This window comes from Syngnathus scovelli, chromosome 14, assembly GCF_024217435.2.
Source record: "Syngnathus scovelli strain Florida chromosome 14, RoL_Ssco_1.2, whole genome shotgun sequence".
Lineage (NCBI taxonomy): Eukaryota > Metazoa > Chordata > Actinopteri > Syngnathiformes > Syngnathidae > Syngnathus > Syngnathus scovelli.
Genome location: NC_090860.1, coordinates 496088 through 513287, shown reverse-complemented (window position 1 = coordinate 513287; position 17200 = coordinate 496088).

Below are 17200 nucleotides of genomic sequence, written 5' to 3'. Positions count from 1 at the left end.
CGACACTTCAATGATTTTCTCAACCAAAAAAAACCCTTGATCCTCTAAAGTTAAAGTTAAAGTCCCAATGATCATCGTCACACACACATCTGGGTGTGGTGAAATTTGTCCTCTGCATTTAACCCATCCCCATGTGATTTTAATCCATCCCCTGGGGGAGAGGGGAGCAGTGAGCAGCAGCGGTGCCGCGCTCGGGAATCATTTGGTGATAAAGTAATGTTTGCCAAATTACATGCGTCTCTCGCTTTCAGATAACTTTGGCTGAGCTATTGTTTCTCAAATTATATGCGACAACACCTTGATTTTTTTCTCTTTCAGATAACTTTTGGCAGATGTAATGACTGTAATGACGCCTCTGTCGCAAACGCCCCCCCTCCCTTCCCCTTCTCAACAAAAAGGCTCCTTCAATCTCACACGTACGGGCCGGAAGCAAAGGTAGCTCAGAGGGACTGTTAGCAAAGCTAGCTCAGGTGCTGCACCTGTCTTGATTCATAAAAATACATGCCCATACATATCCACATCTTAAAAATGGCGCCAGCAAACCAAAATGGCGACAGTCAAAGATGGCGCCGTCACGACTGGCGCCATCTTGATGCCCCCAACCCCGCCACAATTCAAAAGAGGGTGATTTATGATACCATAACAAGTCATAAAAAGGTCATAAAATTTTATGACCCCTAACTCATTTGCATATGAATAGACATCAAAGCCTAGGGCATTGTAATGCTCTCTCTCCTCCCGTCACTCTGGTTGGGTGCGCATAGTAAAAAGTGCTCTTGGCAGCTAGAGAGTGCCGCGTTGACCACTGCGCATGAAGAAATGACCATCTGCAACGTTTGGTTTAGGTTTTGGGTGCATTTTTAATTTTATTGCTTAAATCGCATTTTCTCGACGAGCTGAGCACGTTTTCTGAAATGTGCTCCTCCCGTAACTCTGGTTGGGTGCGCATAGTAAAAAGTGCTCTTGGCAGCTAGAGAGTGCCGCGTTGACCACTGCGCATGAAGAAATGACCATCTGCAACGTTTGGTTTAGGTTTTATGTGCATTTTTAATTTTATTGCTTAAATCGCATTTTCTCGACGAGCCGAGCACGTTTTCTGAAATGTGCTCCTCCCGTCACTCTGGTTGGGTGCGCATAGTAAAAAGTGCTCTTGGCAGCTAGAGAGTGCCGCGTTGACCACTGCGGATGAAGAAATAACCACCTGCAACGTTTGGTTTAGGTTTTAGGTGCATTTTTAATTTTATTGTTTAAATCGCATTTTCTAGACGAGCTGAGCACGTTTTCTGAAATGTGCTCCTCCCGTCACTCTGGTTGGGTGTGCATAGTAAAAAGTGCTCTTGGCAGCTAGAGAGTGCCGCGTTGACCACTGCGCATGAAGAAATAACCACCTGCAACGTTTGGTTTAGGTTTTGGGTGCATTTTTAATTTTATTGCTTAAATCGCATTTTCTCGACGAGCTGAGCACGTTTTCTGAAATGTGCTCCTCCCGTCACTCTGGTTGGGTGCGCATAGTAAAAAGGGCTCTTGGCAGCTAGAGAGTGCCGCGTTGACCACTGCGCATGAAGAAATAACCACCTGCAACGTTTGGTTTAGGTTTTGTGTGCATTTTTAATTTTAATGCTTAAATCGCATTTTCTCGACGAGCCGAGCACATTTTCTGAAATGTGCTCCTCCCGTCACTCTGGTTGGGTGCGCCTAGTAAAAAGTGCTCTTGGCAGGTAGAGAGTGCCGCGTTGACCACTGCTCATGAAGAAATAACCACCTGCAACGTTTGGTTTAGGTTTTGGGTGCATTTTTAATTTTATTGCTTAAATCGCATTTTCTCGACGAGCTGAGCACGTTTTCTGAAATGTGCTCCTCCCGTCACTCTGGTTGGGTGCGCCTAGTAAAAAGTGCTCTTGGCAGCTAGAGAGTGCCGCGTTGACCACTGCGCATGAAGAAATAACCACCTGCAACGTTTGGTTTAGGTTTTGGGTGCATTTTTAATTTTATTGCTTAAATCGCATTTTCTCGACGAGCTGAGCACGTTTTCTGAAATGTGCTCCTCCCGTCACTCTGGTTGGGTGCGCATACTAAAAAGTGATCTTGGCAGCTAGAGAGTGCCGCGTTGACCACTGCACATGAAGAAATAACCACCTGCAACGTTTGGTTTAGGTTTTATGTGCATTTTTAATTTTATTGCTTAAATCGCATTTTCTCGACGAGCTGAGCACGTTTTCTGAAATGTGCTTCTCCCGTCACTCTGGTTGGGTGCGCATAGTAAAAAAGTGCTCTTGGCAGCTAGAGAGTGCCGCGTTGACCACTGCGCATGAAGAAATAACCACCTGCAACGTTTGGTTTAGGTTTTGGGTGCATTTTTAATTTTATTGCTTAAATCGCATTTTCTGGACGAGCTGAGCATGTTTTCTGAAATATGATGATTCCCGAGCGCGGCACCGCTGCTGCTCACTGCTCCCCTCTCCCCCAGGGGATGGATTAAAATCACATGGGGATGGGTTAAATGCAGAGGACAAATTTCACCACACCCAGATGTGTGTGTGACGATGATCATTGGGACTTTATATGCTCCTCCCGTCACTCTGGTTGGGTGCGCATAGTAAAAAGTGCTCTTGGCAGCTAGAGAGTGCCGCGTTGTCCACTGCGCATGAAGAAGTGACCATCTGCAACGTTTGGTTTAGGTTTTAGGTGCATTTTTTATTTTATTGCTTAAATCGCATTTTCTCGACGAACTGAGCACGTTTTCTGAAATGTGCTCCTCCCGTCACTCTGGTTGGGTGCGCATATTAAAAAAGTGCTCTTGGCAGCTAGAGAGTGCCGTGTTGACCACTGCGCATGTAGAAATAACCACCTGCAACGTTTGGTTTAGGTTTTGGGTGCATTTTTAATTTTATTGCTTAAATCGCTAATTCTCGACGAGCTGAGCACGTCTTCTGAAATGTGCTCCTCCCGTCACTCTGGTTGGGTGTGCATAGTAAAAAGTGCTCTTGGCAGCTAGAGAGTGCCGCGTTGACTGCTGCACATGAAGAAATAAACACCTGCAACGTTTGGTTTAGGTTTTAGGTGCATTTTTAATTTTATTGCTTAAATCGCATTTTCTCGACGAGCTGAGCACGTTTTCTGAAATGTGCTCCTCCCGTCACTCTGGTTGGGTGTGCATAGTAAAAAGTGCTCTTGGCAGCTAGAGAGTGCCGCGTTGACCACTACGCATGAAGAAATAACGACCTGCAACGTTTGGTTTAGGTTTTAGGTGCATTTTTAATTTTATTGCTTACATCGCATTTTCTCGACGAGCTGAGCACGTTTTCTGAAATGTGCTCCTCCCGTCACTCTGGTTGGGTGCGCACAGTAAAAAGTGCTCTTGGCAGCTAGAAAGTGCCGCGTTGACCACTGCGCATGAAGAAATAACCACCTGGAACGTTTGGTTTAGGTTTTATGTGCATTTTTAATTTTATTGCTTAAATCGCATTTTCTCGACGAGCTGAGCACGTTTTCTGAAATGTGCTCCTCCCGTCACTCTGGTTGGGTGCGCATAGTAAAAAGTGCTCATGGCAGGTAGAGAGTGCCGCGTTGACCACTGCGCATGAAGAAATAACCACCTGCAACGTTTGGTTTAGGTTTTGGGTGCATTTTTAATTTTATTGCTTAAATCGCATTTTCTGGACGAGCTGAGCACGTTTTCTGAAATGTGCTCCTCCCGTCACTCTGGTTGGGTGCGCATAGTAAAAAGTGCTCTTGGCAGCTAGAGAGTGCCGCGTTGACCACTGCGCATGAAGAAATAACCACCTGCAACGTTTGGTTTAGGTTTTGGGTGCATTTTTAATTTTATTGCTTAAATCGCATTTTCTCGACGAGCTGAGCACGTTTTCTGAAATGTGCTCCTCCCGTCACTCTGGTTGGGTGCGCATAGTAAAAAGTGCTCTTGGCAGCTAGAGAGTGCCGCGTTGACCACTGCGCATGAAGAAATAACCACCTGCAAAGTTTGGTTTAGGTTTTAGGTGCATTTTTAATTTTATTGCTTAAATCGCATTTTCTCGACGAGCTGAGCACGTTTTCTGAAATGTGCTCCTCCCGTCACTCTGGTTGGGTGCGCATAGTAAAAAGTGCTCTTGGCAGCTAGAGAGTGCCGCGTTGACCACTGCGCATGAAGAAATAACCACCTGCAACGTTTGGTTTAGGTTTTAGGTGCATTTTTAATTTTATTGCTTAAATCGCATTTTCTCGACGAGCTGAGCACGTTTTCTGAAATGTGCTCCTCCTGTCACTCTGGTTGGGTGCGCATAGTAAAATGTGTTCTTGGCAGCTAGAGAGTGCCGCGTTGACCACTGCGCATGAAGAAATAACCACCTGCAACGTTTGGTTTAGGTTTTAGGTGCATTTGTAATTTTATTGCTTAAATCGCATTTTCTCGACGAGCTGAGCACGTTTTCTGAAATGTGCTCCTCCCGTCACTCTGGTTGGGTGCGCATAGTAAAAAGTGCTCTTGGCAGCTAGAGAGTGCCGCGTTGACCACTGCGCATGAAGAAATAACCACCTGCAACGTTTGGTTTAGGTTTTAGCTGCATTTGTAATTTTATTGCTTAAATCGCATTTTCTCGACGAGCTGAGCACGTTTTCTGAAATGTGCTCCTCCCGTCACTCTGGTTGGGTGCGCATAGTAAAAAGTGCTCTTGGCAGCTAGAGAGTGCCGCGTTGACCACTGCGCATGAAGAAATAACCACCTGCAACGTTTGGTTTAGGTTTTGGGTGCATTTTTAATTTTATTGCTTAAATCGCATTTTCTCGACGAGCTGAGCACGTTTTCTGAAATGTGCTCCTCCCGTCACTCTGGTTGGGTGCGCATAGTAAAAAGTGCTCTTGGCAGCTAGAGAGTGCCGCGTTGATCACTGCGCATGAAGAAATAACCACCTGCAACGTTTGGTTTAGGTTTTGGGTGCATTTTTAATTTTATTGCTTAAATCGCATTTTCTGGACGAGCCGAGCACGTTTTATGAAATGTGCTTCTCCCGTCACTCTGGTTGGGTGTGCATAGTAAAAAGTGCTCTTGGCAGCTAGAGAGTGCCGCGTTGACCACTGCGCATGAAGAAATGACCATCTGCAACGTTTGGTTTAGGTTTTGGGTGCATTTTTAATTTTATTGCTTAAATCGCATTTTCTCGTCGAGCTGAGCACGTTTTCTGAAATGTGCTCCTCCCGTCACTCTGGTTGGGTGGGCATAGTAAAAAGTGCTCTTGGCAGCTAGAGAGTGCCGCGTTGACCACTGCGCATGAAGAGATAACCACCTGCAACGTTTGGTTTAGGTTTTGGGTGCATTTTTAATTTTATTGCTTAAATCGCATTTTCTCGACGAGCTGAGCACGTTTTCTGAAATGTGCTCCTCCCGTCACTGGTTGGGTGCGCATAGTAAAAAGTGCACTTGGCAGCTAGAGAGTGACTCGTTGACCACTGCACATGAAGAAATAACCACCTGCAACGTTTGGTTTAGGTTTTAGGTGCATTTTTAATTTTATTGCTTAAATCGCATTTTCTCGACGAGCTGAGCACGTTTTCTGAAATGTGCTCCTCCCGTCACTCTGGTTGGGTGCGCATTGTAAAAAGTGCTCTTGGCAGCTAGAGAGTGCCGCGTTGACTGCTGCGCATGAAGAAATAACCACCTGCAAAGTTTGGTTTAGGTTTTGGGTGCATTTTTAATTGTATTGCTTAAATCGCATTTTCTGGACGAGCTGAGCACGTTTTCTGAAATGTGCTCCTCCCGTCACTCTGGTTGGATGCGCATAGTAAAAAGTGCTCTTGGCAGCTAGAGAGTGCCGCGTTGACCACTGCGCATGAAGAAATGGCCATCTGCAACGTTTGGTTTAGGTTTTAGGTGCATTTTTAATTTTATTGCTTAAATCGCATTTTCTCGACGAGCTGAGCACGTTTTCTGAAATGTGCTCCTCCCGTCACTCTGGTTGGGTGCGCATAGTAAAAAGAGCTCTTGGCAGCTAGAGAGTGCCGCGTTGACCACTGCGCATGAAGAAATAACCACCTACAACGTTTGGTTTAGGTTTTAGGTGCATTTTTAATTGTATTGCTTAAATCGCATTTTCTCGACGAGCTGAGCACGTTTTCTGAAATGTGCTCCTCCCGTCACTCTGGTTGGGTGCGCATAGTAAAAAGTGCTCTTGGCAGCTAGAGAGTGCCGCGTTGACCACTGCGCATGAAGAAATAACCACCTGCAACGTTTGGTTTAGGTTTTAGGTGCATTTTTAATTTTATTGCTTAAATCGCATTTTCTCGACGAGCTGAGCACGTTTTCTGAAATGTGCTCCTCCCGTCACTCTGGTTGGGTGCGCATAGTAAAATGTGCTCTTGGCAGCTAGAGAGTGCCGCGTTGACCACTGCGCATGAAGGAATAACCACCCGCAACGTTTTGTTTAGGTTTTAGGTGCATTTTTAAATTTATTGCTTTAATCGCATTTTCTCGACGAGCTGAGCACGTTTTCTTAAATGTGCTCCTCCCGTCACTCTGGTTGGGTGCGCATAGTAAAAAGTGCTCTTGGCAGCTAGAGAGTGCCGCGTTGACTGCTGCGCATGAAGAAATAACCACCTGCAACGTTTGGTTTAGGTTTTGGGTGCATTTTTAATTTTATTGCTTAAATCGCATTTTCTGGACGAGCTGAGCACGTTTTCTGAAATGTGCTCCTCCCGTCACTCTGGTTGGGTGCGCATAGTAAAAAGTGCTCTTGGCAGCTAGAGAGTGCCGCGTTGACCACTGCGCATGAAGAAATAACCACCTGCAACGTTTGGTTTAGGTTTTAGGTGCATTTTTAATTTTATTGCTTAAATCGCATTTTCTCGACGAGCTGAGCACGTTTTCTGAAATGTGCTCCTCCCGTCACTCTGGTTGGGTGCTGTCAAACGCACCTCTTGGATTAAGGTGCCCCCGGCTTCCCGGTAACGGGTTTGTTTTAGCCGGGTTCGGAGATTCGTCCGTAATCTAACCACCCGAGTTAAATTAACTCCACCGGAATCAATCTAATTTCTGTACGACGGCAATCCCTCTCAAATCACCCGAAGCTCGTGCCGAGTAACTCAATTCGAGGCAGGACTTCGAAGTGACCGCATCGTATTGATGGCTCCCCGCTAATGTTTGAAGTTCTTATTTTGTTACGGATATTTTTTAGATGTCTTTGTTAAGACCTCAGGGATTCGTTTGTATAGCGCACCCAAGCACTAGTTTTGCCGAAGTAAATGTTATATGGGTCCGTTCCACTTGGTCGCTCATGCAGCGAGCCGACCAACTTGTTTATTCGAAAGAGAATCGAATTAATAAAAGTGTGACAATAATAGCATTTAAGAAGAAAATTAATGCACTTTATATTATTAATTCTAACTTCTTATATGTAAATCTAGCACTTAACTGTCGGAGTGCTTCACCCCACTTGATTGCTTTAAAAAGATTAACAACTTTCTTAAAACGAATAAAAATGTCTTACTCTATTTAGATTTGCCCAGTAATTAATTTGGAAGGCAAGTCTATTTTTCGATCGTGTCCTGTTTAACTTTTGACGCGGCCCGACAAATTTAATTTAATTTTAAATTTTACGAAGGCGGGGGTGGTCCTGCTTCGGTGCTTCCTCCACTCTTGCAGCCGGTTGCCAGTGCGGATAGCCAGAGCGATGAGGGCGTCGAGGTCGGTGGGAAGGTCTAAGGGGATTAGCTGATCCTGTATGGACCCAGAGAGGCCCCGGAGGAAGACGTCATATAGTGCCGTCGCGTTCCAACCGCACTCCGCGGCCAGCGTGCGGAACCGGATGGCGTAGTCCCCGACGGTGTCTTGTCCCTGGACTATCTGACAGAGTTGGCGAGCCTTTTCTCGGTCAGCGGAGATTGGATCGAACACCGTTCGCAGAGCCTTGATGAACGCGGGGAGAGAGTGACAGGAGACGGAATCCCTGGCCCATTCCGCGGTGGCCCACGTGCGGGCCCTTCCCGTCAGGTATGAAACCATGTAGGCCACCTTGGAGCGCTCGGTGGGGAAATCTGCTGGGGCCCTCTCAAAATGCATCCCGCATTCTGTAATAAATGCCCGGCTAAGGCCGGGTTCACCGGAGTAGCGCTCTGGAGGAGCCAGTCTGGCACCGCCGGTCATGGGAGCTATGGCAAGGGGAGTAACTGAGGAAGCAGCGGGTGTACTGGAAGTCGCTGCTGGTCCCGCGTTTAAGAGCGAGAGCACGTCCTGCATTTGCTGGCCCAGCTGTGCTACTTGGGTGGCGACCGCTCCTCTGAATTCTTCTTGGCACTTAGCGATTCCTCGGATTTCTTCCCTCAAGTCGCCCACTTGCTTCTGGTGCTGGGCGAGCTGTGAGGCCTGGGAACGCACTGCGGCGCACAGGTGCTCTGACTCTGCCGAGTCCATGTCTGGCCAGTGTGTACTGTCAGGCAGGGGACAAGACGGAGGACTCAGATGCAGAGTCGTTTCTTTCTGGGATTTATTCCAGCAAGCACACTGAGCAAAAGTACAAATCAAATCGCCTCTTGCGAGGGAAAACACGTGGCAAAAAGTACAAACAAAAGGTGTCGCACTGAGGCGAGTCAAAAGGCTAAAAGTACAAATCAAAACGCCTCTTACGACGGAAAACACGTAGCAAAAAGTACCAACTAAAGGAGTCGCACTGGGGCGAGACAAAAAGGCGATGGAGACCAAGGCACAAACAAAAGCGTCGCTCGGTGGCGAGACAAAAAGGAGGGTTCTTACAGAGAGTTCGGACATCAAGGGATCGCTGGTGGTCGGGACGAGGCAAGACACACTGGCACAAGACAAGGGGAAGACACGGACTAAATACACACAAAAGGGCGGGGACACAGGTGATGACAATTAGTGTCGATTACGCAGGTGCGCACAATCGGGATCAGGGAAGACAAGACAACCAAACACCGAGGAAGGAAACACGAACTGAAACGGAAGGGATGACAAAATAAAACCGGAAGTAAAGTTACGACAATTGACGAGACAAAAAACTGAAAAAAATAAACGCGACCGCATGACAAATCTATTTTAACCATCGTCGTTATTTTATTTAGAGGAAGTAAATTTTCAAACGAATTCACTTTTAACGAAATTCACTCTTCCCTTAAATATCTACAAAAGTTATTTAATTCTCTAACATGTTCGGAGTTACCTTTTACGCGGCCCGTCAAAAGGGGGAACGGGCCTGCGCCCTTCAAATAATTAAATTACTTTCAGTTCTACACCAAACTAATAATCCAATTTAAACACTTCCGTTAATTTATTCAGACGAAGCAAACTTTCAAACGAATTGAAATTCACTCGTGTCTCAAATAACTACGAAAGTTATTCAATTCTCTACAATTGTCTGATGTTACTTTTATTTATTACGGTCCTATGTTATACCATAATAACCCCCCGCACATTAATCAAATCGTCAAATCAACCCCAAACCATCGATTGCACATTCAGTACAAATCAGAGCACAACCAAGTAAATAATATACGAAACACATTTATTGAAGAAACATGAAACAGAATTACAAATCTCAATTACTCCAGAAACCGAACAATTTCACTCACTGATACCCGTGTTAATAAAATCATTCAATCCCAGAACAATTCGATTGGAAAACACAGTTCATGAAAGAGGGAAAAGGTAGATACCAGCTGCGTGCTATTTTTGGTGGAAGCAAAGTCGAGTGATCAATTCAATCTTACTTCTAAAATCCAAATTAGAGAAACAGGCTGGCCTCGAGGGGGCCGGCGGCCCGATGACTATTCCCCACTCTCGCTAAAATACATAAAAGTCGTTTTCCTTCACCTAGTTTCTCCTGTAAAGTTGTCCAGTCCAATTTTTTGGAGTAAATCCAAGTTAATTTCGGACCAGCGATCCTGCGTCTCACACAAAGATCCCGGGACTCTGGAAAAAATCTTGAAGCTCCTTTGGGCTTCTTCACGTATTCTTTGGGGGAAAAAGCCTCTTAGCTGCTCCTGCAGGACTTTTTATAGGCTTGTCTGGTACCTATATCCTCTCTATAGGGTAAGACCGCCTAGTTTCCCACGCCTTATAGATTTTGGTCAGTTTTCCCACGCTGTATAGGGTTTGGACAATTTTCCCACGCTCGTACACCTGCTGTCCTTCAGCAGATGTTTCCGCCTTGACCATGCATTACTTTCCACCAATGTACAGCTAGCCCCTGGTAAAGCCTTTCACTTCCCCTTTTCTTCACTTCCTGTTTCATGAAAATAACTTTTTAAAGTTACGCTTCAATTAACTCTGAAATAAAAATCCAAACCTTTGATCTATTTCTTCAAACAATTTTTGTCACGCCACTATTCTCATAGTGACGGGCCTCTTGACCAAATTGACTAACAATATTGCTTTAAGCTCTTACAGAATACATTTTTAGCCAAGCAAAGAAATCAAAAAGTAAAAATCACATTTGTGCTTCTCCAAACAATTTATGTCACGCCACTATTCTCATAGTGACGGGCCTCTTGATCAAATTGACTAACAATATTGCTTTAAGCTGTTACAGAATACATTTTTAGCCAAGCAAAGAAATCAAAAAGTAAAAATCACATTTGTGCTTCCATGCGTGACTCACAATCCGACACCGTGTTCCTGTTTTATTTCTATTTTAACTAGTTTAGCTTATTGTGGCCCCTTTTTGGTCTCATGTTTTGGTCTGGCGCTATCTTTTGGACAAATTTGGAATTTCAGCTCTGCCAATTTATTCCTGTGAACAATCCATATTTTACCATTTGCACCACCTTTACCCCCCATGTTACATGACAATATATATACATATACTATATATATATATATATATATATATATATATATATATATATATATATATATATATATATATATATATATATATATATATAAGTACAAAGTGCAGCAGTGATAATTATGCAATAGTGCAAGTAGGCATAACAGTATTCAAGAGTGTGCAGAGGAATGCTAAACCATGTATTAAACTTCTATTTAAAGGGTTTATACAAGTTCAGTAAAGTTGGTAGTGCGAGATAGAGGTCCGTAGTGTCATACAGTTCTGTGAATGTGTGATGCAGAGTTCAGTTTAGAGCTCAACAGTTCTAGTGTTCAACAGTCTGATGACAGCAGGGAAAAAGTTGTTGCAGAACCTGGTGGACCTGCAGCGGATGCTGCGAAACCTCTTCCCAGAGGGCAGCAGGGAGAACAGTCCATGGTGGGGGTGTGATGGGTCATGGATGATGTTACGGGCACGGGACATGCAGCGCTGAGATGAAATGTCCTGAATGGAGGGAAGAGGAACCCCTATGATCCTCTCTGCTGTCCTCACCACTCTCCTCACGTTCTTCCAATCGGAGGCGGTGCAGCCTCCACACCACACAGAGAGACAGCTTGTCAGAATGCTCTCTATGGTGCTCCTGTAGAACGTCCTCATGATGGGTGGGGGCAGGTGGGCTCTCCTCATCCTCCGCAGGAAGTACAAGCGCTTCTGTGCCCTCTTGACCAGTGCCGTAGTGTTCATAGTCCAGGTGAGGTCTTCTGTGATGTGGACCCCCAGGAATTTGGTGCTGCTGACCACCTCCACAGCTGAGCTGTTGATGATCAGTGGAGCGTGGTGAGGCTGTTTTTTCCTGAAGTCGACGATGATCTCCTTCATCTTCTCCACATTCAGGAGGAGGCTGTTGTCTTTGCACCAGCCCACCAGCTGCTCCACCTCCTCTCTGTAGTCCAGGTCGTTGTTGTCTCTGATGAGCCCCACCACCGTTGTGTCGTCTGCGAACTTCACGATGTGATTGGTGGTGAACCTGGGGACGCAGTCGTGTGTCATCAGGGTGAACAGCAGGGGGCTCAGGACGCAGCCCTGAGGGGAGCCTGTGCTGAGGGTGATGACATCAGAGGTGTTCTGTCCGACCCGGACTGACTGAGGTCTGTTGGTGAGGAAGTCTAGCAGCCCAGTTGCGAAGGGGGGTGTTGAAGCCCAGGTGTTCCAATTTTCCTACCAGATGCTGTGGGATGATGGTGTTAAACGCTGAGCTGAAGTCCAGGAACAGCATCCGCACATGGGTGTTCTTCTCCTCCAGGTGAGCCAGGCTCAGGTGAAGAACGGAGGAGATGGCGTCCTGAGTGGAGCGGTTTTGCCGGTCGGCAAACTGGAACGGGTCAAATAATGGGGGGAGTCTGGAAACGATGTGACCTTTAAGCAGCCTTTCGAAGCACTTCATCATGACCGGAGTCAGTGCAACAGGTCGGTAATCATTAAATGAGGTGATTTGAGGTTTCTTCGGCACCGGAATGATGGAGGCAGTCTTAAAGCACGCTGGCACTGTGGCTTGGCCCAGCGATGTGTTAAAAATGTCTGTGATGACCCCAGCTAGCTGACTTGCACATTCCCTGAACACACGCCCAGGAATGTTGTCGGGGCCAGGGGCCTTACGGGGGTTGACTCTCCTCAGGGTCTTACACATCGGCGGAGTCAAGGCAGAGTACCTCCTCTTCCTGATGGGGGACAGTTTTCACTGCTGGAGTGCCGTTTAGTGCCTCGAACCTCCCAAAGAAGTTATTTAGACCATTTAGAAAGTCAGCATCAACTTCACCCACCGGCGGGGGGGGGGGGGGGGTCTGTAATCTGTAATCAGATTTGTAGTCTGTAATCGCCCGTATGCCTTGCCACATACTCCTGTTGTTGTTGGCATCGTGGAAACGATCCTGAATTTTTCGACTGCGGTCTCGCTTCGCTACCCTGATGGCACGGTTCAAGTTGGCTCTCGCTGTCCTCAGTGTCTCCTTGTCGCCAGACTTGAAGGCAGAGTTCTGCGCTCGTAGCGTTTGACGTACCTCCTCAGTCATCCAGGGTCGTTGGTTGCCCCGGGTGATGATATTCTTAGTGGTGCTGACGTCCTCGGTGCATTTGTTGATGTAGGCTGACACAGTCATGGCGCTCGTAGCGTTTGACGTACCTCCTCAGTCATCCAGGGTCGTTGGTTGCCCCGGGTGATGATATTCTTAGTGGTGCTGACGTCCTCGCTGCATTTGTTGATGTAGGCTGACACAGTCATGGCACACGCATGTCAAATCTACATCGGGAAAACTGGGAGGGAGGGAGGGAGGGAGGGAGGGAGGGAGACAGGCAGGCAGGGAGGCAGGCAGGGAGGCAGGCAGGCAGGCAGGCAGGCAGGCAGGCAGGCAGGCAGGCAGGGAGGCAGGCAGGGAGGGAGGCAGGCAGTGTCTGTCTGTTGAGGTTTTAACCTTGTTCTTCTCCTGCTGAAGTTCTAACTGGACGTCCATCAGTTTGGCTCTCAGCTCGTCATTGGCGGCCTGAAGGGCGCCCGTTCACTCCGCCTTGGCCCGCCCTGCCGGAGCTCGTTTGGACATCTCTTACTCGAGTCTCGCCCGGTCGTCAGTCAGAGATCACAACATTTGTACTTGGAGAGCACAAACGCAGTGCTGTTTTCCACTGGCTTCGGACTCAACTTCAATCGGTACCGTAACTTACAACATCATAAACATAGATCTAGCTTGACTTATTCATTGAATAAATGCGTTTAGTTCTTCAAAACTGCATCACGCAACATAGCGTGACCGAGACGGCCGTTATCCACCTGCGTGAAGTTATTTGGTGAAATGAATGAGACGTTTAAGACACCATCGTTCTGTCTCTATGTAGATGAAGGGAAATAATCGATTGCTGAAGGTCCAAAGGTGTTGTGATAAACAAATAAACATTTTAGTGATTAGTGACATATTTGTGATAAACATATTAGGCAGGATAATCACATATGTTAACTTGCCTGCCCACACTGTATTTATTTATGGTTATTTGTTAAATCGAGTACTGTTAGACATGAAATAGGAAGTGTTTCACATAAATGGACGACGAAAGGGGTACTCACCATTGTAGCTCCAGCTGGTCAATGATATGAGCCTCTTCTTGCAGTGGAAAACATACAGTCAACAAACACCGTGGAACCTAAAGGAATGAAATTAAACATTAACATTTAGCCTCAACCAACATTCACAAACGTAAATCTTTTTAAACACAATGAGTTGTACTTACCGTGTACGCTCTAGACGGTCCACTTGCAAGCAGAAAATAAAGATATTTCTGTTGATAATCGTCGTGTTTGTATCCGTTGTCTCGCTCAAGGCCATTGCGCCCACAGATTTGAATTTTGACGAGAGTTCAGCCTATTGACGTCATTTCCGCGGTGTAATACCCGCATATCTGAAACGGCAAAGTTAAGAATAGAGTTAAAGTTTTTAATCAACGCAATAAATTACAACCGTTGACCAGTCGAAATAATCGTCGAAATTTGGCGTCTGTGGCTGGAAGCAGACGCCGAGTTCGACGTTCCTCACAAACGCCACACTCCCTCGCTTTTCAGGGCTACACAAAAAAAAACATATTTTTCAAAACAACGAGTTGTAATTACCTTGTACGCTCTAGACGGTCAAGTTGCAAGCTGAAAACAAAAATATTTGTCTTGTTAGTCGTCGTGTTACTAACCGCTGTGTCTTGTTTGCCAGCATTGCCGCTTTCCTACTTCCTGTTGCACATGACTGCGACATAATATTATCTAAAACTGTTTGTGCTGTATTGTGTTGTTTTGTGCGGTATTGTGTTATTCTGTGCGGCGTCGTGTTGTTCTGTGCGGCGTCGTGTTGTTCAGTGCGGCGTCGTGTTGTTCAGTACGGCATGGTGTAGTTCAGTGCGGCATGGTGTTGTTCAGTGCAGCATGGTGTTGTTCAGTGCGGCATGGTGTTGTTCAGTGCGGCATGGTGTTGTTAAGTGCGGCATGGTGTTGTTCAGTGCGGCATGGTGTAGTTCAGTGCGGCATGGTGTTGTTCAGTGCGGCATGGTGCTGTTCAGTGCGGCATGGTGTTGTTCAGTGCGGCATGGTGTTGTTAAGTGCGGCATGGTGTAGTTCAGTGCGGAATGGTGTAGTTCAGTGCGGCATGGTGTTGTTCAGTGCGGCATGGTATTGTTCAGTGCGGGATGGTGTTGTTCAGTGCGGCATGGTGTTGTTCAGTGCGGCATGGTGTTGTTCAGTGCAGGATGGTGTTGTTCAGTGTGGCATGGTGTTGTTCAGTGCAGCATGGTGTTGTTCAGTGCGGCATGGTGTTGATCAGTGCGGCATGGTGTTGTTCAGTGCGGCATGGTGTTGTTCAGTGTGGCACGGTGTTGTTCAGTGTGGCATAATGTTGTTCAGTGCGGCATGGTGTTGTTCAGTGCAGGATGGTGTTGTTCAGTGCGGGATGGTGTTGTTCAGTGCAGGATGGTGTTGTTCAGTGCGGCATGGTGTTGTTCAAAGCGGCATGGTGTTGTTCAGTGCGGGATGGTGTTGTTCAGTGCGGCATAATGTTGCTCAGTGCGGCATAATGTTGTTCAGTGCGGCATGGTGTTGTTCAGTGCGGCATGGTGTTGTTCAGTGCGGCATAATAATGTTCAGTGCGGCATAATGTTGTTCAGTGCGGCATAATGTTGTTCAGTGCGGCATGGTGTTGTTCAGTGCGGCATGGTGTTGTTCAGTGCGGGATGGTGTTGTGCAGTGCGGCATGGTGTTGTTCAGTGTGGCATGGCGTTGTTCAGTGCGGCATGGTGTTGTTCAGTGCGGGATGGTGTTGTTCAGTGCGGCATGGTGTTGTTCAGTGCGGCATGGTGTTGTTTAGTGCGGCATGGTGTTGTTCAGTGCGGCATAATGTTGTTCAGTGCGGCATGGTGTTGTTCAGTGCGGGATGGTGTTGTTCAGTGCGGGATGGTGTTGTTCAGTGCAGGATGGTGTTGTTCAGTGCGGCATAATGTTGTTCAGTGCGGCATGGTGTTGTTCAGTGCGGCATGGTGTTGTTCAGTGCGGCATGGTATTGTTCAGTGCGGGATGGTGTTGTTCAGTGCGGCATGGTGTTGTTCAGTGCGGCATGGTGTTGTTCAGTGCAGGATGGTGTTGTTCAGTGTGGCATGGTGTTGTTCAGTGCAGCATGGTGTTGTTCAGTGCGGCATGGTGTTGATCAGTGCGGCATGGTGTTGTTCAGTGCGGCATGGTGTTGTTCAGTGTGGCACGGTGTTGTTCAGTGTGGCATAATGTTGTTCAGTGCGGCATGGTGTTGTTCAGTGCAGGATGGTGTTGTTCAGTGCGGGATGGTGTTGTTCAGTGCAGGATGGTGTTGTTCAGTGCGGCATGGTGTTGTTCAAAGCGGCATGGTGTTGTTCAGTGCGGGATGGTGTTGTTCAGTGCGGCATAATGTTGCTCAGTGCGGCATAATGTTGTTCAGTGCGGCATGGTGTTGTTCAGTGCGGCATGGTGTTGTTCAGTGCGGCATAATAATGTTCAGTGCGGCATAATGTTGTTCAGTGCGGCATAATGTTGTTCAGTGCGGCATGGTGTTGTTCAGTGCGGCATGGTGTTGTTCAGTGCGGGATGGTGTTGTGCAGTGCGGCATGGTGTTGTTCAGTGTGGCATGGCGTTGTTCAGTGCGGCATGGTGTTGTTCAGTGCGGGATGGTGTTGTTCAGTGCGGCATGGTGTTGTTCAGTGCGGCATGGTGTTGTTTAGTGCGGCATGGTGTTGTTCAGTGCGGCATAATGTTGTTCAGTGCGGCATGGTGTTGTTCAGTGCGGGATGGTGTTGTTCAGTGCGGGATGGTGTTGTTCAGTGCAGGATGGTGTTGTTCAGTGCGGCATAATGTTGTTCAGTGCGGCATGGTGTTGTTCAGTGCGGCATGGTGTTGTTCAGTGCGGCATAATGTTGTTCAGTGCGGCATAATGTTGTTCAGTGCGGCATGGTGTTGTTCAGTGCGGCATGGTATTGTTCATTGCGGCATGGTGTTGTTCAGTGCGGCATGGTGTCGTTCAGTGCGGCATGGTGTCGTTCAGTGCGGCATGGTGTCGTTCAGTGCAGCATGGTGCGTTCAGTGCGGCATGGTGTTGTTCAGTGCGGCATGGTGTTGTTCATTGCGGGATGGTGTTGTTCAGTGCGGCATGGTGTTGTTCAGTGCGGCATGGTGTTGTTCAGTGCGGCATGGTGTTGTTCAGTGTGGCATGGTGTTGTTCAGTGCGGCATGGTGTTGTTCAGTGCGGCATGGTGTTGTTCAGTGCAGGATGGTGTTGTTCAGTGTGGCATGGTGTTGTTCAGTGCGGCATGGTGTTGTTCAGTGCGGCATGGTGTTGTTCAGTGCGGCATGGTGTTGTTCAGTGCGGCATGGTGTTGTTCAGTGC